Here is a 7,644-nt window from a genome sequence, read left to right as displayed (position 1 = left end):
ATACCAAAATCTCTTAAAGATGTTCGATCATTCGTGGGACATGCTGGTTTTTATAGAAGGTTCATCAAAGATTTTAGTGTAATATCTAAGCCTTTAAGTAACCTTCTAACAAAGGATACTATTTTTGAATGGACTGAACATTGTGAAGAAGCCTTTGTTAAACTTAAAAACTTTCTTACTTGTGCTCCTATCATTCAACCTCCCGATTGGTCATTACCTTTTGAAATAATGTGTGATGCTAGTGATTATGTCGTAGGTGCTGTTTTGGGACAAAGAAAAGATAAGAAACCTTATGTAATTTACTATGCAAGTAAAACTTTAAATAGTGCTCAAATGAATTATACCACCACTGAAAAAGAATTACTTGCAGTAGTATTTGCATGTGAAAAATTCAGATCTTATCTTGTTGGCTCACCTGTTGTTGTTTTTAGTGATCATGCAGCATTGAAATATCTTGCAGGACAATTGCCAGCTCATTGGAGTACCCAAGATGAAAGAAAGTTCTTGAATGAAGTGAAGAACTTTTATTGGGATGATCCTTATTTATTCAAATATTGTCCTGATCAAATATTTCGAAGATGCATTCCGGACAATGAGGTAAGTAGTGTCATTAAATTTTGTCATTCTGAGGCATGTGGGGGCCATTTCTCATCAAGAAAGACAACTGTAAAAATCTTACAAAGTGGATTTTATTGGCCCATCATGTTCAAAGACTCACATGCATTCTGCAAGTCTTGTGAAAATTGTCAAAAGTTGGGATCTATTTCAAAACGTCACATGATGCCTTTAAATCCTATTATTGTCATTGAGATCTTTGATTGTTGGGGTATAGATTTCATGGGTCCATTCCCTCCATCATTTGGTTTCTTATACATATTAGTCGCGGTAGATTATGTTTCAAAATGGATAGAGGCAATTCCAAATCAAAACAATGATCACAAAACATTGATAAAGTTTTTGAAAGAAAATATTTTGAGTCGATCTGGAGTCCCTCGAGTCATAATAAGTGATGGTGGAACACATTTCTGCAACAAGCCATTTGAGTCTTTAATGAAGAAATATGGAATCACACATAAAGTTGCCACCCCTTATCACCCTCAAACAAGTGGACAAGTAGAGCTTGCTAATAGGGAGATCAAACATATTTTGGAGAAAATAGTGAACCCTAATAGGAAAGACTGGTCTTTAAGACTTAATGATGCACTTTAGGCTTATCGAACTGCTTATAAAACATCATTAGGTATGTCACCTTATAGACTAGTCTATGGAAAACCTTGTCACTTGCCTGTGGAACTTGAACATAAAGCTTATTAGGCTATTAAAGCTTTCAATTCAAATCTGGATGATGCTAGTCAACTGCGAAAATTACAAATAAATGAGCTTGAGGAAATAAGAAATGATGCATATGAAAATTCAAGAATTCATAAAGCAAGAATTAAAGAGTTTCATGACAAGAAAATACAGAGAAAAACCTTCAATGTTGGTCAAAAAGTCTTGCTTTATAATTCTCGACTGCATTTATTTCCTGGAAAATTAAGATCAAGATGGAGCGGTCCTTTTATTGTGAAACATGTGTATCCATATGGGGCCTATGACATCGAGAATCCAAAGAATGACAATGTTTTCAAGGTAAATGGACATCGTCTGAAAGTTTACTTTGATAATTTTTCAGCTGAACATAACTCTATTAAATTGGGTGATCCTGTATATAAAGATTGATTTTATTTTATTTTATTTTTGTTTCTTTTTGAGTGATTTTTGCAAGTTTCTCTCACCCCGGTCAAATGGCGGACAACGATACTCTGTGACTTAAGTCGGTTCTTTCAGTTTCCCACAATAACTGATATTTGTGTATATATTTGTGCAATTCTTTGAATCTCTCTTCTAATTCTCATTTGAAAATGGATACTAATCTTGAAAAATTGAAAAAGTATTTTCCCGCTCTGCCTCAGAATGCGATTACAAAAATTTACCGTGCTAGATGTGCAAGATTGAGATTGTTAATGAATCATGGAATTCCTGAAGATATTCGCTGGTTGATTGAAGCAAAGGTCCGATTATCAAGTGAGTCCTCTAACTTTTTTATTTTACACATGCCTGGAACAGGTAAAAGTACTTTTGCAAAGAAACGTTGTGCAAAACGACTAGAAGTCTATCATCGATGTGCTAGATGGACTTGTAATACACAATGTCGTTCTTTAGGAATGGTATCTATAAACTGTGAAGATAAAATACAATTCATTAAGGATGGCTTGAGTAAGGAGTCTTTAAATAATCTTCTATTGACTCTTGAGACGCATCCTAGTGGAGATGTGCATCGTGCAATTCATGATTTATGGCCACTATTTCATAAAGAACATGATCGACTTAGTCTTGGGAATCTGACTAAAAAAGACCCTGTTTGCCAGTTTTTAAGAAAACTGGATGGGAAGCCTATCCCCGACCCATAGAGGGCGTTTAAGCCGTTCTTGGACGTAAAACCAAGGGAAGATGTGAGCCACAATCACAACTACCTGTACATACACATGCTTTTTTCAAAAGTAAATAAATAAATAAATAAAAAGAGAGAGAGAGTGTGTGAGACTCTAGCTGGCCTACATATAGATGTTATGATTGCCTTTCTACTTTCTCATCTATAAAACCCTCTTTTCCTTCCTTTCATTTCTACTCAACCCATACATTCAACAAATACAGAAGTGTGTAGAAATGGCAAGTTCCTCAAGTCATCAAATAAGAAATATTTGTGTTTTCGGTGGATCTAGTCCTGGGAAAGAAAAGGAGTTTTTAGAATCAGCAAATCATCTTGGTCAGGTGCTAGCTGAGAGAAAGATTCATTTAGTGTATGGGGGAGGCAGTCTTGGGTTAATGGGAGGTGTGTCAATAGCTGCATTTTTAGGAGGTAGTCAAGTTTTAGGAATCGTCCCTGAAGCTTTGGCACAAGGGGACATCATTGGAAAAACAATTGGAGAGGAACTTCAGGTCTCCACAATGTCGGCTCGAATGAATGCAATGTTTAACCATGCTGATGCTTTCATTGCTTTACCAGGTGGTCTAGGCACATTGGAAGAGATCTTTCATATTTCCTCTTGGGCTCAATTGCACATTCACCATAAACCCATAGGTTTGTTAAATGTTAATGGTTATTATGATAAGTTGTTGTCTTTTCTTGATCATGCTGTGGAACAGGAATTTCTAACATCTTCTGCACGACAAATCATAATCTCTGCTACTACTGCTGAACAATTGATTGACCAACTACAATCTTTCATTCCTGTGATTGATCCTTCCATGAGTCGCATAAATTGGTCATCTAAGGAAAGCCGTAAAAAGCTTAGATTGGATTTGAGCCTTCATTTGTGAATTTTTGTGTCTTTTGGTTTTATTATTATGTTTTGTTATTTCTTATTTTTGTTTCAGTGTGTTTTATTGTTGTTGTATTTTTTTTATTTATAATTTGTACAAATAACCTCCTTGTGGTTCGACCCCGGTCTTTCCGGGTTATTTATTACTTCGACACTCCTGCACTTGGGAGAAGACATCAATCTTTTAGTCGTGTCACAACTAACCTAATGTTGAAGAAAGAAAAAAAAATTCAAGTAAACTCGAGTTAACCTATTAAACCCACAACCTGAGTCACAAAACCAGAACAACTTCATAAAAAGAATTGTTTTTAATAAAGTTTCATCTCCAACATATCTAATGTTGGAGGTTGAACTCGAAGAAAAAAAACTAATTCCATGATACTATAATAACTCCACTAAAAAAAATTAAAAATAAATTACGAAGCTTAATTTTTAAACAACTTAATATTGAAGGATCAAATACAAAAAAAAACTAAATAAATAAAAGAACTGAGTTGTTGGAGGGCGAAATTGAAAAAAAACTCAATTAAAAAGGACCCAAAAAATAAATTATTCAACTTGGGTTAACTTGTCAAACTTAAGACTCAAGTCATAAGATTGAAATAACCTTATAGAAAGAAAATAAGAAAAATAAAGTCTAAATAAAAAATATATTCAATTGAAAAGGGATAAAAAAATGATCCAGTCAACTTGTCAAACCTGTTACCGGGTCATGATATCGAAACGTCCACTTAGAAAAAAAATGAGAAAAATTGCAAAATTTAATTTCCTATTAACCAAATTTTGAAGGATAAATTGAAATAAAAAAATGAATAAAAAATAGTTAAAACAAATATTTCGAGTCAACCCAAGTTGACCTTTTCAACTCACGATCTGGACCATGAGAACGAAATATATATATATGAATAAATTTTAAAAAGTAAAACCCGCTACTAATATATCTAATGGTGAAGTTTGAAATGAAAAAAAAAATCCATGAGAGCAATATATAACTTAACAAAAAACAATTATGAAGAATAATTTATAAAATAATTTAATATTAAAAAATAAAATTAAAAAAAATAAGTTAATGAAGAATTAAATTAAAAAAATATAAAATAATATTACAATAAATAATATTATGGGGTGTGCTACATTGATTTAGCCACACCCTTTCTTGTTTTTTAGTAAATCAACGGCCTCCACAATGCAACTTGGATCAAAATATTTTAGGACACAAAAAGGAATGTCCTCGCATGCTAACTTTTTTTTTTTTTAGCTGATGAAAATAATTAACTATGAAATCAAAATCTAATTTATATGTTTAATAAAATAGTACTTTGAGGAACTTATACGCAATTAAATGCCAAAAAGAGATTCTAACACCACCTAAAGACTAAAAATGTGAAGCTGTGAGAAGACAAATGAAGACATCTGATCCTAAGGAGGATTGAACAACTGATCAACACTCGTTTTTGACTTCAAAAACAAATTCAAGATGCTCATTAATTCCCATGCAGATCAACGTAATTCTCATGCATGTTGGTCTCGATGCCTTCTGGATCAAAAGGGGAATCCCTACAAATTCTGATGACATTGACTTCCAATATTATTGTTGGTTCCGCGGAGCGTTTTCAAGGGCCTTCTGGATTAAAATAATATTATTTTTCAAAAATAAATTAATTTTGATATTATCATATCTTTGAAAATAAAAAAATATTTAATTCTCTAGAAAACATAATTTCAATGGTGTTCCCAAACTGCTATAGAATTTTATTAAAAAAAAAAGAGGAAAATCTCAATTAAATCTCCAAACAATTCTTTTCTCAATTGGGAATTCGAAGGTTGAAAAACCTTCTATACTCGTCAATGGATTTCCTTTAAAGTGCATATATTTTATGTGATAATTAACTTAAGAATAATTTTGATGCTTTTAGTTTACAGATTATTGTACTTTTAAATAATAATCCAAACTAACTTCTCTTAATTGATCTTTAGTAACTTGGAATACATGAAAAGAAAAATCCACTTGTTTATATATATATATATATAAGAAGAGTACCTACGAGTTTCACTGTTGAGAAACAAATTATGAATATGTCATGCGATAATCTTTTAAAACAAATAAATTCAATTTTATAGTTTATATTCGAAGAAAATTAACTTCATATTTAATTATGCTACCTATAATATATATCATCCTTAGAAGATTACTACATTTAATTGCTTTTATTATTATTTTTATGTTTCTTAAGAAGGCTTTTATGATATTACTTTTGAATGTCAAAATTTTGTCACTTGTGTGTAATTCAAAAGCAAAATTTATTAGTTTAACAAAAATACCTTTGAACTTATTGGTCGTTTATTTTATAAAAATAAACTTATCGAGCAATTTTCTAGCTCTTTCTTTCACGAGAATAAGATAAGATTTTAAGCAAATAAAATTGACTTACACTGGGCAAGTAGTCAACCAATCCTCTTTTCGCTGTATTGCATTGAAAAGGTCGATGGCTGGCACCTCCAACTCCCGGCACCCCTCGGGACCCCTCGATACAAGCTTCTGAATATATTCGGCAGCCCTCCATTGTGCGACCGCTCCCTTCACTGGTTTCAAGATTATTCTGTACTATTTAAGGCTCATATATTCCACTGTTATATGTATGTTTTTTCGATGATATGTATGTATGTATGTATGTATGTATTGTGTTTAGCTCTTATAGTGGTATAGAAACGGGGTATACTTGCATCAATTTCTTATCCACAGGAGGAACACCAAGAAAGATGAGGCGAGTCTTCTCAGAAAGGCTCTGGCAATCAAGCAGGAAGTCCGCTAAAATAAGCTTCACAATCCCTCTTGTATGGCAGGGAAGCAGAATTTAGATAGAAAGATCAATTACCTTCAGGTGTTCAGAAATCTTCTTCATGTTTTCTTTGTACACATCGAGAGGTACACGAGGACTAAGCCAGTTGAAGGATTCATTGAATCATTTCCTCCAAAATAAACTACAACCAAAGAAGGCTGTGCAGCATCATCCTTAATTAAAACACACACACACACACACGCACACCCCATCAGTATCTTATTGTGACTCTGATAAACACTATTTTTGAAAAATCTATGAAGGATACTCGGCCATATCGGTATATGAAAAAAGGCTTACATCATACAAAGTTCATGCTTTAACAATAAAATCCAACACATTGCTTGTAAAAAAGGACTTTGGAAACACTTTACAAGGAAGAAGGATAAATGAATGCAAGCGGAGATACCTTGGGTAAAACTTCATCAAGAATGGCCAAGGCATTCCTTGAATTCCAACCTGCATATCCTCGTAGATGGATATCTGCCTGCAGTTTCAATTTCAAATCATTATCTGTTTACTGATATTTATGAGATTAAACTAGCAATGGAACGTCATACATGTAGGAAAGGCACTGCTGTTTACAAACAGTAAAGAAAGGTTACCTATGATAACTGAAAATAAATTATCAAACTCCAGGAGAAAAGAAATACCTTACGAGCGTACAGGTGGCCTATGATAACTGAAATAAATCATCAAACTCCAGGAGAAAAGAAATACCTTACGAGCGTACAGTTGGCCTTCATGGCGTAAACTGTACTGAACAATGGACGACCCAAACAAAACAAACTCCGATCGTCGTGGTACTACCATCTTTCTATACCTAAATGCTCTTTTTAACTGCAACCTAGCTATGACACAAACACAAGATTTTATTGTGCACAAGCTGAATGGCAACAACTTACAAACACAAAGATTTTATTGTGCACAAGCTGAATGGCAATAACTTGAGGCCTTTATATTTATACACAAACATGGCTGGCTAGTTGACTAGATTTTCGTGCCATTGCTTCGTGTTTATGCTGGCATGTAAGACTATCAACGAGTCCAATTCCAACCAGACCGCAGTAGATATGGATCTTTGTTTGATAAATGGATCGAATCTTTTCTTATGAATTTTGTTTTGAGTGCGCTCTAGACATTGTTTTTTTTTTTTGATAATCAACGCTCTAGACATTGATTTGTTTATTTGAGTTCAAATACATTGAATCTTGTTACTCCTGTTAATTATATTATATTATAATTATAATTATAAAATAAATGAAACAACATGCATTTTTATTATTTAAAAAACATTTTTCATCCATTCACATCTTACGATTCATTCATTATATATTTATGCAAATCTTGACATTTTGGTCTCTATAGTTTGCAAAGTTTACAATTTAGTTATAAAAGTTCACTTTTTTCACGTTTCAGCCCCTAAATATTTTGAGAATAGA

At 32.9% G+C, this 7,644-nt stretch overlaps 1 pseudogene; it reads right to left on the bottom strand.

Moving 5' to 3' along the window:
* Positions 1-6,082: 6,082 nt before the first annotated feature.
* LOC105141797 (GDSL esterase/lipase CPRD49-like) lies at positions 6,083-7,015 on the bottom strand (annotated as a pseudogene).
* Between the last annotated feature and the right edge of the window lie 629 nt (positions 7,016-7,644).

Source organism: Populus euphratica, unplaced genomic scaffold, assembly GCF_000495115.2.
Source record: "Populus euphratica unplaced genomic scaffold, PopEup_1.0 scaffold130.1, whole genome shotgun sequence".
NCBI classification, from domain to species: Eukaryota; Viridiplantae; Streptophyta; class Magnoliopsida; order Malpighiales; family Salicaceae; genus Populus; species Populus euphratica.
The sequence above is the reverse complement of the archived record's forward strand: the minus strand, read 5'-3'. Positions and strand labels throughout refer to the sequence as shown.